The 21,620-nt window shown below is 37.2% G+C and overlaps 1 pseudogene; it reads left to right on the plus strand.

Moving 5' to 3' along the window:
• The first annotated feature begins 20,429 nt into the window (after positions 1-20,429).
• On the plus strand, positions 20,430-21,280 carry LOC101531780 (metalloendopeptidase OMA1, mitochondrial-like; annotated as a pseudogene).
• Positions 21,281-21,620: the final 340 nt, after the last annotated feature.

A 21,620-nucleotide genomic window follows, 5' to 3' on the forward strand; every position in this document is an offset into this window, starting at 1 on the left:
CATTTAATGTAGTACTGACACTAAATAATGTAGTAATGAAGTCATGGCAGTGAAATCACCAGCTCCTTTCCCTTTCTATGAATATTACCTTAGTAAGGTACATTTTATAAAAATGCTTATTGTCTTTCCAGACTTTGATAACTCAACTAGGAATCACATTTATAAAATTTTCCATCTTTCAGCTTGTTGCGGTTGCATTCATTTGATCTAAATATCTATTTTCTTCTTTGTCACTCTGCCTCTCAAATACTTTTAAAATAAAAATAAATTTAGTATTTTAAACTATTGAATCATCAAATTCTTTCTTCTGTTCTATTGCATTTGTCCATATTATCCAATAATTGTACTTAATAGAAGATTGTAATCTTTGACAAAAATCATAAAATATAAGAAGTTAAACATATGAATACACTTTGATAATTATTAATTATGATAGACTATGGAGATTTCACCCTTGTGATTTAATTAGGTGGCATGAGAGAGAGAGAAAATTGTGTGTGGTAAACTTAGCATTTTAATTATCTGAGGTGCAAACCATTCATGTGAGTGTATCACCTTAGGAAAGGACACTGTATGTATAAAAGAGCAGGATATTTGTCTCCCAGACAATTTTACTATAAATTATAGTATACAATTTGGGAAGAAAAACAACGTTTTATCAGTAGCATAATTAAAACTTCAGCATCCATTCATTATGAAAAAGAGCTCATAAAAGTGCGGTGAATGAAAAGCAAGTAACATTGACCCCACAGGGAATTCAATTTACCATCATATTCATTGTAATTTTTTAAAAGTTATCATTCTGTCTCTAGACCTATAACCCCCACTCTCTCAGGTAGGAACACATTCTATGTAGTGAGTTTATCTACACCCAATAACACTTTGTCCAAGTAGCAACATTATTACTTGTTCTCAAGGATTATTGCTTAGCAACAGGAAAACACTGTACTTAGAAAATTGTTTTCACCAAATATTCCATTCCTATTTTCATTTTTATATTTCTAAATAGCTATTACCTGTAATAAAGTCATTCTCAGAGATCTCTTGGTGGCATATATATTTTTTCTATATTGAAAGTGTAGTGATTTATTTTCCTCCACTGGACACAACCATTCATTATTTTTGCCATATCCTGATATATGACAGTTTTCTTTGAGCCCAGCGCAAAGATGGAGGAAGGAAAACATTGAAAGAGTGTAAGTCAGGCTCAAGCATGACAATAGTTGCTGTAACTTACTTTCACAATTCCCTAGTTTATGAAATGAGTCTTTGGGATAAGACTTTTTTGATGTAGCATATATCATATCACATGGTTCTGACAGGAAAGGAAACATATCTAAATTAAATCATCGCTACAGTCAAACCTAATGGAAATGCTTTGTCAACAATGACAAAGTTTTTGTATTTGATTTGTTACAAAATTATAGAATTTGATGCTGAAAGAGACCATGGAGATAATATAATCTATCTCTTCCTTTCCCAAATGAGTAAATCAGTTTCCACAGTGGAACTGCAAATGATTCAAGGTAATATAGTTCATCCATGTTGGTGTTGGGACAGTAGCCAATTCTCCTTTCCCTCCCATCGTACCCTTTAAATTCCTAAAGAATATTTACATGAAAGATATACTAAGATTCCAAAAAAAAAAAAATCTGGTGCTTCCTTTTATCTACTCTCCACTCTGATTGGCACCTTACCAACTTAGCTTTTCTTTCATATTACTTGAATATAATGTGCTTCTTCCTTGCATGAAAATGCCTGCTTTTCCTCCTTCATTCTTATAATACTCACACACATGTTACCTTTGGCAGTAAACCTTCTCCAGTTCCTCCAGATAGTCACTTGTTTTCTCTTGTCTCCTATAACAGCTTTACAGTGAAATAAATGTCTTGTTTGTATGCCTGTTTCCTTGACAGATCATGAGAAGAAAATGAGACATGAAGAAATTTGCTGAAATTTTCTAGATTTTTAAAGGAAATACATTTGAACTACTATTGGCAGACAGGGTTTTGTTCTCTTTTAAGAAATATGGGGATATCTGATACGATTTAAGGCAGGAATGTAGCACATTATCAGGAATGAACTAATCACAGGACAGGAACATAACACAGAGAGAATTTGTTTTCTCCCCCTCCTGATTCTCTCTCTACATCTGCATCTCTCTGCTATTACCTCAGATCAGCTGTCACTATTAACCCACCATAAAGTGAAAATAAGTGTTTCTGATAGGTCTTTTTAAAAAAGTTTTGTTTCATATGTTTGAAAGTAGAGTTGCAATGTGGCAAGACTGAGATGGGAAGATACACAGAGAGACAGAATTTTCCATCCACTGGTTCACTCCTCCAGTGGCTGCAATATTCCAGGCTATCTAGCAAATGCTTCAACTGGATTTTCCCCCATGGATGGAAGGGTCCAAGTACTTGAGCCATTTCCCCTTGCTTTCTTGGGTGCATTAGCAGAGAGGTGAATCCTCAGTGGAGCAGCTGTGAGTGAAACTGATGCTCATATGAAATACTGGCCTTGCAAGCAGTGACTTAACCCACTGGACTACAATGCTGGTTTACAGCTGTGGTTCTTACATTGACTTCATTTCCACTCAAGAATGATCCAAATAATCAGAAAGTACTAATCTCAAAGCCAGTTCCCAGGAAAGCTTGGCCCAACCTAGCCACATGCTCACTACTCCACCAACCAGTGGTGGCTAGGCACAGACACAATCGCATTAAAGTGGCTGCTGTCACTCTAACTCTAGGAATGGTAAAGAGGCTGCAGGAAGAGAAGTAAGTGGAACAGAGAATGAGCAGACAAAAGTTGATCTCTACCAGGGTCATAAACATCATAATTTCCTTCTCCCTTAACTAATACACATATTACCAACCCACTGATGGAGTACACAACTGGGACCAGAGTAGATCAAATGTTTTGATTGAATTGATTTAAAATATCTTATGCAAACTCATGATTTTGTACAAAAATAAACTAAGAACCAGAGTTAATAACTCCTTAAATGCTACATAAATGGTTAGTAACCAAAAAAGATCTAAATTTCCAGGATATTATCTTTTGCTTTTATTTAAACATTAATTATTTATTTTTACTGTGTAATTGACAAAGTACATTATCAATTATTTAATCATCTCAATTAATCTTCATAAAAACATTCTGATGACTACTATTATTATGCAAGAATTCATCTGAAACTTATTGAAATTAAATGACTGTGGTGTATCAGAGTCAGGACTCAAAAAGACTCATCTGTCTTCCCAGAAAGCTTTAAATCACCACTGCCAAATTTAATAAAATGTGAACCACATCTATAATTTTTATATTTTATTTTACCATGTTTTGAAAGTGAATAAAAAACAGGTAAAACTTTCATTTTAATGATAGTTTATTTAACTCAATGTATCTAAAATAGTATTTCAATATAGATTTATCGTTAATCTAAAACACATTATAACACATCTTTTTTAAACTAAGTCTTTACTCACAGCCCATCTTATCTTAAGTAAGGCATATTTCAATTGCCCAAATGCTACATTTGGCTAGTGTTATCATGTTTGGCGGTATAGCCCCACATGATTATAGCTCAAATGATTATATTGATTATATTATCAATCAGGTTTTAATACATGTGCCCTTCCTCCTGGATAGCACATCCAGTATTGTATTATTGTCCAAGGAAGGTCCCAGTAACTTCTAATCTTTTACTTTCACTTTCAGTCAATTAACATTACACTACTATTGGTACACAGAAGATCAACTGAAAAACCTTGAACTAGTGCTCAGGCAGGGGACCCATCTCAAGAACGGCTACTAAAAGCATAAGCTTTTCTTTCTGCCCTATCGAAAAGAACAAGTTCAAGCTTATTTACATAAGAAATTAAAAAAACAGGTAGTTCAACATGCCTTCCTTCTGGTTCTGCTCTCAAAGCGCCCCTTTCACCAGATAGCAAGCACTAGGCATGTTTTGACTCACACATTTTTTGAAGTTTCATTGTAGACCATTAGCAAGGATGTTGTAACCATTTAGATGCAAGGAGAAGGATTCAACAGTCAACATATATTGAGCATTCATCTTTGCCTCATTCCTTAGGCTAGGGGCCACAATTAGCATCACCAGCTGACAATACTTGTCCTCTTTTCAGCAATGTTTTCAACACTGTGAAGTGACTACACATAATGACAAGAAACAGGAAGATTTGGGGGGAAGCCTCTAAAACTATGAGACTACGTAAGGTGAAAATTGAGGCAGAATATTGTGTGAGTCACAGCTATAAGCAATAAAAAATAATTTATACACCTTGTGAACTCACTTTTCTGCATTATTTAATTCCTGTTCATTTTAAAAACATAACAAATCTAGAGACTTTATTGATGAACAAATTTAAAAAGAGGGGAAATTCTTCTAAGTTGAAACATTAAAAATGTTATCTTCTATTGATCCACATTTTTGAAATATTGTGTTTTTCATAAGCTTTCTTTTTCTACATATCCCTATAATATTGAAGAGTTCAGAGAAATCCACACTTAAATATGATAATAAGAAATAAGATGAATACATTTACATCACACACATTCCTAATATCCATAATCTATTTTCTTCTATGTAGAGTAGACCTCATTTGCAAATTCAACATATTAATCATAAAGACGTTTGTTTTTCCATTTTGTTAAGTTTTTGTCACATGCTTTTGTCACTGACCACATTATAGAACAAATGAGAAGAATTTAAAACAATAGACACAGTGCCTGCCTTGAAGAAATATGTAGTATAAATTCTTTCTTGGAGAGATAAGGCAAATATGATAAATTACTGCATGACTCTAGTAATTTCCAGAGTAAGTAGAAGAGAAGCAAACAGAAAAAAATTGTGCTAATTGATTGAAGAAAAGGGCTAGTCAATCTGAACTAGCTACTTAAGAGAGTCTTAAATCTCAGAAAAATATTACTCAATACATTTGAAATGTCTAATAAACTTGAAGGTGATATTAAATGGAAACCATTGGGCAACATGAATAAATGTTAAAATGTAATATAGATTACAAGATAAGGAATTTAATTTTAGGTAATTAAACCAAATCGAAAGCAATGAGAACACTAAAAATGGCATTGAGATGCCCAAGATGCAGGAAGGCTTCATTAAATGTTTTCCATTGCTGGTGTGGGCATTTGGTGCTTTGGATAAGATGCTGCCTGTCCACCCTCCCTCCCTATTGGAGTGCCTAGGTTCAAGTCCTAACCCTGCTTTTTATCCAGCTTCCTGCTCAGGCACATCGTAAGAGGCAGCAATTGATGGCATGTGTCCTTGTGTCCCTGTCACTCCTGTAGGACACCCAGACTGAGTTCTGAGCTCCATGGTTCAAACTGTCTCAGTTGTAGCTGCTGCAGCCATTTGAAGAGTGAACAGTAGATGAAAGAAGTCTGTCTCTTCTCTTTTTTTTATCTTTCTCTACTCTCTCATTTCCCTTTTTCTTTCTCTCTGCCTTTCAAGTTAAAAGTAGGATTGCCAAATAAATATTCTTAATAAGGAATTATTATAAAAATCATTATTACAAAATTGTTATTCTTAATAAAACTGGAAGTGCTTAGAGTTACCTCAACTGTAATGTTTTACAGTGAATATCAAGCAGAGTCTAAGAAAGCCAAAGGAATGGCAAAATAGAAGTGTAAAGACATGGTAAGCACAAAACAAAAAGAATGGACAAAAATAAAACCGTAGCTTGGAAAACCAGTTTCCTGATTGTGAAAAAGTCACTACAGGGTACTGATGATTAACTAAAAATTCCTTTCATATTTAATTATAGGAATTTGTAATGTACAAGTACACCTTAACCTTTCTGAACTTTTTATATACCAGGTTGCTTTTAGTAATTTTCCATTTTTAATATCTATCTTTGTTTAGATTTTAAACCATCTCCAAAATCTGATGGCTTCAAATAAAATAATTTATTTAGCCAACAAATCTTCAATGTACGCAGGACACTTTGTGACACACACAGCATCTGTAGAGGCTCAATCAAGCGGTGTAGGATCTGCTTCTTGGAGTGTTCTTTCATATTACTGGCAGATCAATATTGTCTGTCTTTTGGGAGCTTGGTGCCAGGGTCTTGGTTCTCGTGTTCATGGATGTCTTTGTGCATTGCCTGGTCCCTCTTTGGTGTTGGGTCTTCTGAAATAACAGTATGAGGAAATGGGGCAGATGTAGCATCACTTTTGATGGCATAAATTTGGAAGAAATGCAACATCCTTTCCTCTGTAGTCACAAGTCATCCCAGATTCATGGGAGGGATAACCAAAATACTTCTCATTTGTAGAACTGTCACAGTTGTTTGATAAGAAGAGGTGCAGGTTAAACCATGTGGTACAGTAGGTTAAGCCATGGCTTGAGCAAACACATCTCATATTAGACTGAGAGTTTAGGTCCTGGCCATTTTGCTGCTTATCCAGCTCACTGTAAATGTGCCCGGAGAGGCAGCAGGTGATGGCCCAAGTTCTTGGATTCCTGCCAATCCCATAAGATTTCAGATGCAGTTGTGGTCTTCTGGTTTTGGCATGACCCAGCTCTGATTGTTACAGGCATTTGAGATCTTTTCCTTTTAGTCACTCTTTCTCACAGGTTGGTATCCTAGTCTCAATATACAGAATAGAAAAAAAAGTAAAAGCGGTTTGAGTTCTCTTGGATGGTTGTTAGCATGGTGGCCATTTTTTAAAAAAACACAAGTACCATGAATTCCAAATTTATCTAATTCTAAGTAAATGAAGCAAATTTCTAGTTCAACTGCTTTCCCTTGTGTCCCTACCCAAGTTTTATGACTCTGGAACCTGAAATTCGCCTCTAAGGTTGTTGACTCCTTGGAGATAACCACAGTAGAAGGTTAGGAAACTGAAAGCCACTGGTTCCCAAACCTGCTAGACACATCACACAGTTAGCCGCTGAGTCCAATGCCTAGCACTTCTAAGACACCACTCAGTACATTTGTTATGCATAGGTACACTTTCAACCAATTTGATACTTGTGACCCCAAATGACAGCTCTCCAACCCTCCGACCATATTGCACTTTCTAGGGTAAATTTTGAGAAAATACAAAATATGAACTAGATAACTTGGAAAAACGGTTCAAAGTTAGACAGATAACAGCATGTTTTGATTTGAATGTCATTAGGGAGAGTTTTCTTAATGATTCTGTATTCCAGTAAACAAATTGAAGAAGCTAATTAATCTTAACAGAGACCTGGTCAGATTTAAGGGATCATGTGCATACTGGGTCAAATGTGGGCTCTCATATGATAGATTTAGGTTTCAAGTCATGAATGGCACCTCACTGCGTGATTTTAGGCAAGTTGATGAATCCTTTTGGGACTTAGCACTCTCGTCATTTAGGGACAGAAAACCTCTATCACAACATTGTAGCAAGGACTCATTAAGGTAACATAGAAAGTGCCCTTGCATCTAGCACACAGAAAGACCTAAAGAATTCTCTCCTTTCCTTTACTGGTGGCTCATCATACTTCAGAGCACATGATTATATTGAATCTCAATTATTTTTTCAGATGAATTTAAACTCCATATCTCAAAGCAACAAATTAGCAATGCCAAGGATGATATAAGCATATTTTAATCTGAAATAGTATTAAATATTCCTCCAATACAAGGGATTCATAAACAGAGTGAAACCTAATCACCATGTTTTCTAAACAAAGAAAAAGAAAAACAGGAGAAAGGTGTTAATTCTACACAATTATAGACAGGTATTAAAAGGGAGACTACGCAAGTGTATATCCTTATGTAAATGAGAATTTGCTAAGGTAAAATAATGGATGAAATCTTAAACAAAAAACATGTGTAATTGAGGATATTCAATGTATAAAATTGTAGGCCCAGCACAATAACCTAGTGGCTAAAGTCCTTGCCTTGCACATGCCAGGATCCCTTGTAGGGACTCGTCCATGTCCTGGATGCTCCACTTTCTTTCCAGCTCCCTGCTTGTGACCTGGGGAAAAAATGGAGGATGACTCAATGCCTTGGGACCCTGCACCCATGTGGGAGACTCAGAGGAAGCTTCTGGCTCCTAGCTTCAGATCTGTGCAGCTCTGCCCATTGCAGCCACTTAGGGAGTGAACCAGTGGATGGAAGATCTTTCTCTCTGTCTTTCCTTCTCTCTGTATATCTGACTTTCCAATAAAAAAAGATATTAATATAGATATATCATGCACATAAGTTAGCTTGGAGAAGAAAACTGGTGAATGAGACAATTTGGGTGGTGTGCATTTTTTTTAAAGGCTCTGTTTGCTTAAGTCTATGGAGAACTTTATTAGATTCAATCATGAAATCACCCAGAAAGACTAAGACTTTCCAGTGTACCAGTTTCATTCTGGGCTTACTTTACTGGTTGTTTCTGTCATTACACAAGTTCCCTTTCAGAATGAAATCAGCAAGTAAATCATGCCTTGAGCACAATGGGAGGAAAGTGGCAAGTTTGTAATATTTGACACAATAGCCTGAAGACACTTGCTGGGTGGAATTGAAAACCTTGGCAAACAACAGAAGTTAATTTCAACTTTGTATGACACTCAGTAAATTCAGAAGCTCTTTGACAAATATCCTGGTTCAATCCTCACTTTTTTTTTTAAAGCTCTGGGATCAGTTTACATTCTGTATCCCTTATCAGAGTTGCTACACTAAATACCTGCCTCTGGCTCCTGACTCCACCTTCTTACTAATGCAGACTCCAGGCAGCAGTAGTGATGGCCCCAGGAACTGAGTTCATGCCATCCATGTGGAAGATCTGGACTGAGTTCCTAGTTCCAGGCTTCAACCTGACCCAGCCCTGGATATGGGCATTTGAGGTGTGGACCAATGGATCAGAGATCTCTTTCTCCCTCTCACTCTCTTTTGTTATCTCTTTCTCCCCTTTTCTCCCTCCATCTTTCCATTGCTGTATTTTTTAAATCTATATGCAATAATCTCTAAGTATCTCACTTCTACTATCTTTTATTTCATGCAAACCATGCCTGCTTAATTCCATTGCAATCAATGGAGATCAACGTTATGTGGCTTTGAAGACAATCAATTTTTGGTTCAGTGTTTTTTTGTTTTGTTTTTTTCTGAGAAGATGCATGGTATGATTTCAACTTTTTAAAATTTGCTGAGGCTTGTTTTGTGACCTATAACATGATCAATGCTGGAGAAGGTTCCATGTACTGATGAAAAAAAAGTGTATTCTCTATCTGTAGGTCGAAAGGTTCGATAGATGTCAACTAAGTCCATTTGCTCTAGATGGTTCAGTGTTCTTTAAGATACCTTTGATTTTAGTTATTTTGAATTTGAGTCATTAAATTGGCAGGAGCCATTATCTGCCTACTGAGGTCAATTAATATCTTATTATCAAAAAGTAAATAGAAATAAGTCAGCCTATTCTGAAAAGATACCTAGTTTATTCATCTTTGAAATATATTCCAATTTCATAACATTGACATGATGATCAGATGGTAAGCTTTTGAAAGTGCTTCATTAACTGATGATGGAGTCTCTGAGAGGCCAAAAGAGAGCCTTAGGGCAGGAATGCTAAAGAGCATTGCCTCACAGCAATACCCTCATTTAGGAGAAATTGGTGTCTGGGAAGCAGGCTGTCAGAAACAGGCCTATGTCCATGTCAGCTGGCATGATCTCCTCTGTGAGGTTCATAAGCAACAGACCTCCATAGAAGCACCAGGATCCAGCCAGCAGGATGGAAACAGGTGCACGGACAAGATACTGCTTACCATACCATACAATCAGCTGAGAACCTTACTTGCAGTTCACTGCTTCTACGTATATATGGTCTTGCCTCCCTATTTTCTTCAAGAAAAATTAAGAAATTTCTTAACTTCAGCATAAAGATAACATGTATCAGGGCAAGCTAGCCCTGCAGAAAGTAATATAATTTATTATTGTATGTTCTAAATTCCAGCTCCATGGAAGTCCATTCATTTCTACTGTTCTTAGCATTTTCTGGATGTTGCAGCTTCCTGATCTGTGCTTAAGCGACCTGTGCCCAGGTTCTCTGGAAAGAAAGGCTGCCCATATTATTCAATGAATCCACCTCAACAGAATTAGCTCAATGTCTGTTACCATTTTTAGTTCTTTAACTTAGCCAAGGTGTTCCTAGGTTGTGTGTCCTGTTGGTAATGTGATCTTTAAGTGACCGTTCTGTTTGGAGATATAGCTACAGTGGTGAATAATGGCTCACATTTATTTTTTAAAATATGTATTTGAAAAGTAAAGTGTCAGAGAGAGGAGAGAGGAAGAAGGGAGGAGTGGGAAATAGCGAGAGATATAAGGAGATCTTTCACCCACTGGTCCACTCCACAAATGGGTACAGTCCGATACAGGCGAGGGTGAAACTGGTATCCATGTACTGCTTTTGGTCTCCCACATGGATAGCAAGAGCCCAAGTACTTGGAACATCTTCCTCTGCCTTCTCAGGCAGATTAGCAGGAAGCTGAATCAGGATGAAAGTAGCCACATCTCCAGCTAGCACTTTGATATGGAATGCTGGCACCAAAGCAATAGCTTAACCCACTAAATCACAATAGTGGTCTGTCTCACTGACTTGTTATTGCTCATGATGAATAATTTCTCTGTAGAGGCTATGTATTGCCATCAATCAAGAAAGCAAATACCTCATAGAACAGCTAATGAAAGTGAAATTTTATTTATGTTTCCTGACCTAATTCGAAGTATTCCACAAAGCTGGGCACACCTCTAATTGCTCACAAAATGTCAAACAGTAAGTGGGTGAGTTAGTTGTAGTTGAGGCTGTTGGTGATGGTGATTGGGTGGGGACAGTGATCTTTCATTTGAAAAACAAGATATATGAAGCTATATTTTTGAGAAAATGATGAATAATTCACTGGTTTTTATATTTTTCCTATGTGACACAGTTAAATGTCCCAAGATGGTATATAATTATCATGATAATAATTTATTAAACAAATATTTATTGAGCCATATGTTGGACACCATGTCAGGTCTGAAATACGTAGTGAATAAGAACACTTTTTTTTTTTACTGGAAAAGCAGAGCTACAGAGAGAAGGTGAGACAGAACAATTTTTCCATCCATTGATTCACTCCCTAAGTAACCACAATGGCTAGAGCAGAGCTGATCTGAAGCCAGGAGCCAGAAGCTTCTTCCAGGTCTCCCAAGTGGGTGCAGAGTGCCAAGGCTTTGGACCATCCTCACTGTTTTCCCAGGCCACAAGCAGGAAGCTGGGTGGGACATGGAGCAGCTGGGACATGATAAGATCCATATGGGATCCTGACACATGCAAGGTGAATATTTAGCCACTAAGTCATCACGCCGGACCCAAAAGACAAATTTCTAAGTTTTCAAATAAGTAATTTGAAATTGTGATGGTTATTCTGAAGGAAAATACAATGTAGCAAAAGGGATAACAACTGGAAGTTGTCATTTTGACTGGCGTTAAGAAGGTACTCTAAAATGGCTTCCTGAGGGGAAAAGGAACAAAGTAGGTCAGGAAAGGGAACAAGGAGTTACTGGGTGCTGAGATATGGGAAACATTGGTTTTGTCTAAGCATTGACACAAAGGCTAGTGTGATCATGACTCAGAGAATTGGGGAAATATTAGACTGAGATTTAGAGGAATAATGCAGGCCACATCATGTGGCTTCCAAAAGAAAATTTAGACACTGGAGAGTGAGCGGGGTTATTTCATTAAGGGATGACATGATATTTAAGATGCAAAAAAAAAATATCATTTAGATTCTAATGCAATTGAAATCATAGCAGGGCAGAAGAATTTTGTACACAACTGTGACAGAAAAATTGATTAATTGTTTATTTAAAGAAGAATGGAAAAGGAAACTGTGTTGCATCTCCGCCATAGAATACTACACAGTCATTCAAAAGAATGAAATTCTACCATTTGTAACAACATAGTCCCGACTGGAGAATATTATGCTCAGTGAAATCAGCCAATCCCAAAAGGACAAATATCTTATGTTTTCTCTGATAGACAGCAGCATTCATTCAAAATACAAAACAAATGGATGTACAGATAAATAATTATATACGTATATTCTTGATGATGGACTGTATAACAGAGATTAACATATCAGGAAGTGAACATACATTGCAGTATGTATCTCTACTCCTGAATAAGGAAGATTCCCAATGAAACAAATACACCTTGACAATATGCTACTATATTTGCTACTATTGCCTATAAACAATGGTATGATACACTTAAATAGAATGTTCAACTTGCAGCTGTTGCTAAAGGACTATACTACTGTGATAAGAAAAATGGTGGGAAAAATAGGGAGGGAAGAATGCGAGGATAAGGGGGAAATCCCTATACCTACAAAACTGTACCATGGAAAATAATAACAATGAAAAAATAAAATTAAAAAACTAAGGAAGAAATATCAAAACGAAAACAGTATTTTTAAAACAATGTTTTTAAAAAGATTTATTTATTTTTATCACAAAGTCAGATATTCAGAGAGGAAGAAAGAGAGGGAGAAAGATATTCCATTCACTGATTCACTCCCCAAGAGGCTGCAGCGGCAGGAGCTGAGCCGATTTGAAGCCAGGAGCCCAGAGCTCTTCCAGGCCTACCTCGCAGGTGCAGGATTCCAAGGCTTTGGGTCATCCTCAGCTGCTTTCCCAGGCGCAAACAGGGAGCAGGTTTTAGAACCGGTGCTCATGTGGAATCCAGGAGCATGCAAGGTGAGGACTTTAGCTGCTAGGCTACCGCGCCAGGCCATAGCCATAATATTTAAACTCATACAAAAATACTTCATTTTAAAGTTGTCTTGCAACATTTAAAATGTTTATAATGGTTAAAAAGAAAAATAGATTCAACTCCCATGCTTATTCTCCTGCACAATGGGATGGCATATTGTGAGACCCTCACCAGAGACAAATGCCATCTCAGACATTGTGTTGTAGTGGTTACCACTGATGAAGATGAGTAGATGTACAACTGGTAGGGTTTCAACAGGCGTAAAATGCAGACACCTCATATTCAATAAAAACTGCATTTCTAGTGCCTATCATCAGTGTCGGTATGCCTCCCTATGCCTGTGGCTGTGTTTGTGCATTTTAGAATGAGGATGAGGGCATAAAAAAAATTGCAAACAAGTAGGTACCTAAAATAGAGCAAAATGATCACTGACTAGTATAGATGCTGCCAGGGAGTCTTTCTGATGCAAATATATACCTAAGTTAGTTCTGCTTTCACCTCAGGAACAAAAAAAAAAAAAAAAAAGAAAGAAAGAAAAGAAAAGAAAGGTTTAGAAAAGAAATACTGCCACCCCAAGCTACAGATTCTATTGTTTCTGGAGAAAAATTCATTTACATCAAATATCTGAAGCTGTCAGCACACACAAAGACTTTGAAAGCATTTGTTTGGAGCTAATACTGTACTTTCTATTTATATTCTAATGCCTGGTCCACCCCCTTATGATTCTTTGTGAACTTGCTCAAGTTTTGACTCTACTATACTTTCACTTTTTTTTTCTTCTGAGGAAAAGATTTATTTCAAGAACACAGAAATGGATTATTAAAGAACGAAGTGGCGTTGGATCATGTGCTTGCTGCCTCCTTTATGGGGAGTCTCTTTCCAAAACCGTGTACAACTGGAAATGCTGAACGCCACAGAAGTCAGGCACCCAATGGATCTGGAGAGGGCCAGAAAACACGTGCTCTGCTTATCTTATCTACTCAGAAGTAGATGAATTCTGAAAATAGGTGCTGTCTAATTTTTATCCTCTATTTTATGAGCCATTCCTGGACTGACAAATGATTTCTGAAAATAAATTTTAATGCATACTATGAACACCAAGCCATCAATCAATCAATCAATAAATAAATAACTTTTAGTAATTATGGTACCATGAAAAGCTGATCTGAAAATAACAAAACCGATTGTCTAACAGTTACTGGCTGCATGATGTTCTAATGATAATTATCTAAGAGAAAACAACCCAATGTTGTGGCACCGTAGATTAATGCAGTATTTACAATGCTGACATTCCGCATGGGAGTGTTCATCAGAGTTCTGGCTTCTCTACTTCCAGCTCAGCTTCATGGTACTGTGCCTGGTATAGGAGTAGGAGATGGCTCAAGTGCTTGATCCCCTGCTATACATGTGCAAGCAGTTCCTGGCCCCTGGTTCATTGTGAGCATTTGGAAAGTGAACCAGCAGATGAGAAAATTTCCCTCTCTCTTTCTCTGGCACTCTGCTGTTCAAATAAAAAAAAAATCATTGGGCCCGGCGGCGTGGCCTAGCGGCTAAAGTCCTCGCCTTGAAAGCCCCGGGATCCCATATGGGCGCCGGTTCTAATCCCGGCAGCTCCACTTCCCATCCAGCTCCCTGCTTGTGGCCTGGGAAAGCAGTTGAGGACGGCCCAATGCATTGGGACACTGCACCCGCGTGGGAGACCCGGAAGAGGTTCCAGGTTCCCGGCTTCGGATCGGCGCGCATCGGCCCGTTGCGGCTCACTTGGGGAGTGAATCATCGGACGGAAGATCTTCCTCTCTGTCTCTCCTCTGTATATATCTGGCTGTAATAAAATGAATAAATCTTTAAAAAAAAAATCATTAAAAAAATGCACAGGGACTAGTAAAATAGAAGGGCATATAAAATATACATATCAATACTCATTTTTTACTAAAGAGTGTAAGAAAGGCCAGAACCAAAAGAGATGGGTTGTCTACAGAGAATGGATGGGACACTGGTAGAAAAGCATGAGGAAATAGAAGTAACAGAATGGAGAGGGAACTTTCTAGGTTTACTGTTTATATCACTCTTCCAGAACCATAGTATTACGTTACGTTAAAAAACAAAAGTCGTTCTCAACCAGAATGGAATGAAAATTACAGCAGATAAACCTAATTTTGTGACTGTATTTCAAGCGAATAATGATGATACTGAACAAGCAAGAAACAAAAATAATGAAGAAAACTAAGCACCCTGAACTGCAGATATAAAAGACTACAACACTGTACGTGAGTTAGCAAATATGTTTCTTACAGGGCTATGGTTAATAATCCAAAAGCTACCTTCTTAGAGACTAGGAATGAAAAATTAGTACATGATTCATACAAAACTAAATTTATCACGGATAAATAAGGAAGTTAATAATAAGGAAAAGTAAACAATAGTACATTTTTTGCATTAGATTTAAATCAGAGATCTCAGTATGAACCCAAAGACTTTATAGATACATATAAAATAAGGAGACATTGCATATGTATGTTGAATAGCTCATATTTTCTGGACTGTCCTCCAAGAAGGCCTAGAAATGGCTCCACAAAGTCAAAGAGTATATTAACACCCAGACATTGGTTTCTAAACACCATTTTTCCATAAAGGGAAACTAGCCTGCTTGTAGAAGTAGATGATTCACGGGCTGAACAGAGAAACTTCAAAGATTATTTTTGGAGAGGGTTTGCTAATAGAAACTGAAGAAGTGCTGAAAAATGGATGGAGGCAGGCACTTGACCTAGCAGTAAAGATCCACATAGGATGTCCATGTCCCATATCAGATTGTGTGGGTTTGTTTACAGGCTCTGGATCCTGATTGCAGTTTCCTGCTATGTAGACCCTGGCAACGATGGTTCAGGTAGTCAAGGGAATGACTTGGACTGAGTCCCTAACTCCTGGCTTTAGCCCATTATCTTTTGAAGACATTTGGAGGGTGACCCAGTGGATATCAGTGTCTGTTTTCTCTGTCTCTTCCTCCTTTCTTTCTCCATCTCTCTCTCTTTCACACACATATACACACAGCTCAAATGGATAAATTACTTTTTTACATGACTGGATGTATGTTGAAGGAACACAGTAGCCTAGCTAACGATCTCTGCATGATCACTTCTGGGCATTTTGGCTAAGATCAAGTGTGAAGATCTTTCTATGACCAAACTCAGAGCAATTTGAACACACACACACAGTTACCATAGTATTGCATTATAAAAATCCAACTAAATATGGGAGTGTTCACACTGTTATACCTAAATAATCATGGGGAAGAAAAGAAGGGAGAAGATCCAGTTCTTCTCAATTGATGAACTACAATTAATATGTGTAGATAGTGTGAGACAGAGTACCACAATTTAGAAAATGCTATAATATTAACTGTTATAGGAAAAACCCATCAAAGGATAGTAACATCAATAGGAAAGTTTTGAGGAAGCACAGAACATCTATATAGTCTCAAAGTATCTGCATGACCATATTTATTAAATACAACAAGGAAATCATAACTTTACAATGGAAAACCCAGAATATACCATTCTAGCTAACCAATTAAGGTTTGCATCATTGCTAATAAGACATATTGACATCAGGTAGGCATGATGTGAGCACATAAGAGTGATATTTCAGGTGTTTTTTTCCTGACAAAATATATAGAACCTCAATCTAATTTAGACAGCAGATTAATTCAAATTGTGAGACATTTTATCAAATCACAGACTAGTACTTTTTGAAAGTCTGAAAATTGTGAAGGACAAGGAAAAAGAATCATCACAGATGGGAGGAAACTAAGGAAATAAAACAATGAAATGCAATGTGTGGTTCGGAATTAGCTCCAGAATCTGACAAAATATTTTAGGGGAACAACTAGTAAAATACAAATCAAGTCTCTCACAGTATTGTACTGACATGAATTTCTTGGTTTGAATATTTAAGCAATAATTATTTAGGTTGAATAGGGGAAATTGGAATAAAAATTACTTTAAAAATTATTTGCATTCATTTTGAAGTCTTTATTAATCTAAAATTATTTCAAAACAAAAAATCAAGAAAGGAATAAATATCAAAATTGAATTTGTATTTCCTAGAGTTGGACCTTAAAATGAGAACAAAAGGGCCCAGCATGGTAACCTAGTAGCTAAAGTCCTCATCTTGCACACGCTGGGATCCTACAAGGGTGCCAGTTCTAATCCCAGAAGCCCCGCTTCCCATCCAGCTTTGTACTTGTGGTCTGGGAAAGCAGTCAAGTAGGGCCCAAAGCCTTGGGACCTGCATCCATGTGGGAGACCCAAAAGAGGCTCCAGGATTTAAATAGTCATTTATTAATGACTAATGTTCATAACTTTGTGTTAAATTCGTTTTCTTATAAGATGATGTCATAAGTCTTGCAGTGAGAAAAGTGATAAGAGCTGGGAAAATCTCATAGATACAAGTAAAATCTAGCCTTGATATTTCATGTATTCCCATGACATTGAAGAAGGATATATCTAGGTCAAGAATGGGTAAGAAAAGAGGCAATCAGGTATGTCTCTTTTGCAAAATTGTTAAGACATATTGACATCAAGCAGGAGTGATACTGCAGGCGGCTTTAGATCTTGAAACACAACTGAAAATTTCAATATTTCAGAGAGTAGCTGACAATATAACATTCTCTCAACAGATGAAAGTGATGAGAAAACAAGTTGGATTGTTTTAGACTCAATGAAATTGGAAGATAATGGTATTACTATTTTCTTGTTCTAAGAGGCCTACTACTTTACCAAATCTTCACACTATCATTACTCAGGATTGAATGACTTTACTAAGGAAAAAGTGTTTCATTTCAGAATCATGAAAACTCAGAAACAGATAAAACAAGGTCTTTAATTATACAAACAAAAAAGACCAATATCAGATGCTATTTCCAAAATTAGCCACTATAAGTTAAAAAAAAAAACCAAATTCTCCAACGACCTCATCGTGCTTGGAGTGGTGAGAGTGGCAGAAATTCAAAACTGTTGAACTATCAAAACCACTTGAGCATGACCCTCGGAGCATGCCCCACATCTGGGACTTGGGGTGGGGGGGAGACTGGGTGGGGCTTCTCCCTTAAAAATCCCCTTTTATATCAAATATATTAAGGAAACAATACGGAAAAAAAAAAAAGACAAATGTATTACCTTTTCCTTAAAATACTGACCATCTTTCTTTACCCTTGTTTGATTAGGTTAGGGGGGAAATATATGATGCGCAGTTACACTGACTGCATCTTTGCCAAATTTTACACAATACCAAGCACTATTCGAAGCTTTGTTGAGGCGTTAATTCAGTGATTCACTAAGTAACTCTGTGTGCTTGTAGTCCTGAAGGAAATAAAACCAGTGCCTTTATTCCTGAGAGTGGGACTGGTGCCATTAGCAGCAAAAGTACTGTAGCGTTTGTTATTTTGAAAAAGCGTATTTCCAAATGTACATTCTTGTAGAGACATGTTGAACTCTTGAGGATGCCCTGGTAAATCAATGATTCCTGCAGAATTCATGTCACTGGTACCATAATCCCATTGTAATCCTTTCAATCACGGGTCTTACATCCAAAATAATGTAACAAGTAGATACAGGAGATATTATTGGAGGAGGGACAAAAAGATACATAGACTAGGTCAGAGACATGTATTATTGCAACAATAGAACCTAGGAATATCTGTATTTCTCTGTGCCATGAAGTCTAATTTCATATGCACTAATATAACAGGGAACATACTTTGTAAATTTTTAGTGTATCAGACCCATTATTATATCCAGAAGGAAATGCCAGAGCCAAAGTAAGTGTAACAACTAAAATTTTTGTAATAACAGAAAGATTAGAAACATGCTATAAATACCAGATAGAAGAAATAATGGATATATAGAGAGCAAGAAATTAAAAGAGTGGACCAGCAAACATCAAATGAAGATAAGCTTGTTTTGATGCAATAAGGTTTCTTGTCTCATCACCTTTGGCTAAACTTCTTTTTTAATCTTAATTTTGCATTACAAGTTGAAAGCTTTTTATTCTTCTTAAAATAAGAATTAAGTTGAATGCTGCCTGAATACAGTGCACAGTCTTGCAACTTGTCACCATGTAGGTTTCGTTAGCCACTTTTTGCCTTGCTTGAAAATTAGATTAATGTGCAGGGTTTTTTCATAACATGAATTTCCATGAATCTTTAAAAAACTCAATATTTACATGAATTTTAAAAATTGTGGTAAACTTATTATCTATGAAACTTTTAATTTTTTCTTTATTTTTAAAAATTATTATATTATTTTATAATACAGTTCCATAGGCTCTGGGATTTCTCCTCCTCTTTTCTCCTATATCATTATAATATTGTAGCTCTTCATAAATAGTCATAAGTCCATCATTATGCTACTTAACTATATCCTGACATTGTAGACATGGACAGTGACAGAGTCCAGCATCTTATTCTCAAGATATATTTAAGAGTTTCATTGGGAGTTTTTCTTTGATTTGGAAGTAGAAATGCATACTGCATTGTATCTTCAAGTCTGGATATGGTAATCTTTATTACACAGTTACTATATATCCCCTTAAATGAAAAGCCATAAAATAAAATCAACCACAGGAAGAAAATCAGAAGATTCACAACCACATGAAGTTAAATCACATGCTACTGAATGACCAGTGTATCACTGAAGGGCCATTTTTTCGCTACACAAAATGGTGCCCAATGTGCCACTGGTGTGGCCCTGTACCTGCTGGTTGTTATGTCTGGGTGCCACCCGGATCTATGTTGGGTAGAACTGCAGGATGCCAAGTTGGTACTGTTTTTCCTGTGGGACCAGAACAATGTGTGAGCAAGAAATGAGCTCACTCCTTGCTCAGCACATGTGTAACTTGCTGTTGTCCTTCCAACCGCATAGCCTTTTCCTCAATACACAAAATCATGCCCAATGTGGCACTGGTAGGGGTTGAGCCATGAAATCCTCCATGTTCCTGCACCTGCGTGCTTAGGCTCTGCCACTCTGCTTCTGCTCGTAGTCTAATCAAGCAAAGCAGAAGGTTGGGCAGTTCTTTACCTGTATTCACCTCCTGAGCTCCCAGTGAACTTCCCCTCCCACCTGGCCGCCACTGGAGATCCGATCAATGATCTTGACCACCGCTGAGGTATCTGGTCATTGCAACACTGCTCTGCTGTCTCTGCTGTTCCCCATGTCCACAGGTTTCCAGGTGTGCCTCTGCTGTTGGCTGTCCTCTCCTATTTCCTGTGATTGCGGCCTCTCTGCATCACCCTGGGTGATGATTTCCGTGTGTGTGAACGTGTCCTTATTATGTTCCACATCTTGTTTCTCCTACCCATGAAACTTAAAGTGCCTTTGTATACATGATAATATATGTGGATTATACACATATATACTTAGTTAAATATTATAGGTTATCCAAAATTATACAGAAAATTTATTTGTAAAAGTAATAACCTAGTGAAGAATCTTCGCTCTCAGCTCTGCTAGAATAATCAAGAAAAAAAAATAAAAAACCCAAGATGAGTTCTATAGACTACAGTCAGCTGCACCAAACTGTGGAAACTGTGTTTCTGTGTTTTCTTCCAATTTAGTTCACTGACCAACTGGAGAAATTGTAACTCACCAGCAATAATCTCACCAGGCTGTAATGTAGTTAAGATGCACCACTTGGTAAATAGGTATCAGGGATGTACATCAGTATATCAATGTGATAAGTTGACTTTTCTGCCTGAAAACTTTCATTTCCTTAGGACTTTAAATAACACAAGAATAAGATGCTACTCCAGTATCAAAGTTAAGGAAATTCAGATGGTTGCCTACAAATGCGTCACGTGGAATGAGTCCCTTTCAAGATGGGTACTACTGAAAAAAGCCACAGCAGCTCCTGCACTTTCTGTATTGCGTGTGCTCAGCTGTGTGCCCCCGATGGTCAGGAATCTCCATGAGTCTGTACATTTTCAGGCTGCTCCGATTCCTCTCTTGTTGATTGATCTTAAGTCAGTGCAGAAGCTACTTGCAATCATTGTAAGCAGGAGCATAAGGAAATGGTGGCAAGCACTTCCTCCTAACAAGAAAGAATTGTTTAAAGAAAGTGTAAGGAAAAATAAATAGAATTTATTTCTTGGTTTGAGTGGTTCGGGATTGCTATTCGTAGTGTTTTATTTTACTTTGAAATGAGTCCAATCACAGGAAGGAGCAAACTACTGTTATTGGGGAAAGAGCATTTCAGAGTTTTATCAGAACTAGAATATGAGTTTTATCAGAACTAGAACCAGTGATGGAAGAATTTTAAAATGATATGCTAACTGAGAAAGAGGCCTAATAGCTGTTAAAGAAGTGTTTTATCGTCTAATTGAATGCAGTACAGACATCCCAGGGATCTCTGAAATCAACTGGGTTATTCATGTGGTTGATTCCCCACATATAATTGCTTTTGTGCTTCCAAATGGACAAGTGTCTATTTTCCCGGGCTTTTAAATAATGCAAGTGATATGCAACAGCTTTCATAGTACGTGAAGTTCTTGGGCATGCAAAAAAGCTATCTTGGTTCATTTATTGTATGTCTTGTATGTATTATTTTTCTCACAATGATTTGGGCCATTTATCCTCAAGATATTTTGGTACTTTTGGGCCAGTAGGTCCAGTCTAAATTGCAGGAGGGCTGTGTGACCCTAAGAGCCAGTTTAGTGTTTCGGAAGCAGATGGAATTGGCAGATATCCTCCATGGTCAGCCCAAATTGCCAGGATGGTTATCTGCACACCCATCCCATGAGCATCTGGATGGGCTCACCCCTCGGGTTCTCAAAATGAGAGGAGTGTAATTGCCCATCACTCTCTGGGCCAGACCCC

Source organism: Ochotona princeps, chromosome 6 (assembly GCF_030435755.1).
Source record: "Ochotona princeps isolate mOchPri1 chromosome 6, mOchPri1.hap1, whole genome shotgun sequence".
NCBI classification, from domain to species: Eukaryota; Metazoa; Chordata; class Mammalia; order Lagomorpha; family Ochotonidae; genus Ochotona; species Ochotona princeps.